At 39.8% G+C, this 942-nt stretch overlaps 1 pseudogene; it reads left to right on the top strand.

Moving 5' to 3' along the window:
- The first annotated feature begins 41 nt into the window (after nt 1–41).
- LOC114623512 lies at nt 42–425 on the top strand (annotated as a pseudogene).
- Nucleotides 426–942: the final 517 nt, after the last annotated feature.

Here is a 942-nt window from a genome sequence, read left to right as displayed (position 1 = left end):
ATGGGTAAAGGAGCTCCTCCCTTTCTGCCTCCTCTGCCTCCATGGCGCCTGTGAAAAAGCTTGTGGCCAAGGGGGGCAAAAAAAAAAAAAGAAGTAAGTTTTGAAGTTCACCCTCGACTGCACTCACCCTGTAGGAGATGGGATCATGGATTTTTGAGCAGTTCCTCCAGGAGAGAATCAAGGTGAATGGGAAAGCCGGCAACCTTGGCGGAGGGGTTGTGACCATTGAACGAAGCAAGAGCAAGATCACTGTCACTTCCGAGGTGCCTTTCTCCAAAAGGTATTTGAAATATCTCACCAAAAAGTATTTGAAGAAGAACAACCTCCGAGACTGGTTGCGTGTTGTCGCCAACAGCAAAGAGAGCTATGAGCTGCGTTACTTCCAGATTAACCAGGATGAAGAGAAGAACGAGGACGAGGATTAAGACTCATTGCTCTGCAGTGTTTTGTATTAATTCATAAATAAAACTTAGGAACAACAACAACAAAAAAAGAAAATGGGTAACGGAAAATCTTTATTCATTGTTGGTAGGAGTGTAAACTGGTACAGCCATGACAAAAATTGGTATGAAAGTTTCTCAAAAACTAAAATTAGAATTATTGTATGACCCAGCTATACTATTCCTGCTTGTAGATCTGAAGGATTCTGCATCCTGCCACAGAAAGACTTGTATAACCTGTGTGGAGCTACACTGTCTACAGCAGCAAGGAAATAGATTGATCTAGATGTCCATCAACAGATGAATAGATAATGAAAAATGTGGTATACTTAGCCACAAAGGAGAATGAAATCATGACATTTTCAAGAAAAATAGAGATCTGGAAAATTATTATATTGTGAGATGACTCAGATTCAGAAAGACAAAACCTCATGATCTCTCTCACATCCAGATCCTAGATTTGAATTATTATATATGTATATATGTGCATATTAGAGAAGTC

The sequence above is a fragment of the Grammomys surdaster genome, unplaced genomic scaffold, assembly GCF_004785775.1.
Source record: "Grammomys surdaster isolate TR1022 unplaced genomic scaffold, NIH_TR_1.0 198, whole genome shotgun sequence".
Taxonomy (NCBI): domain Eukaryota; kingdom Metazoa; phylum Chordata; class Mammalia; order Rodentia; family Muridae; genus Grammomys; species Grammomys surdaster.
Note: the sequence above shows the minus strand (reverse complement) of the source record. Positions and strands in the feature narration are given on the sequence as shown.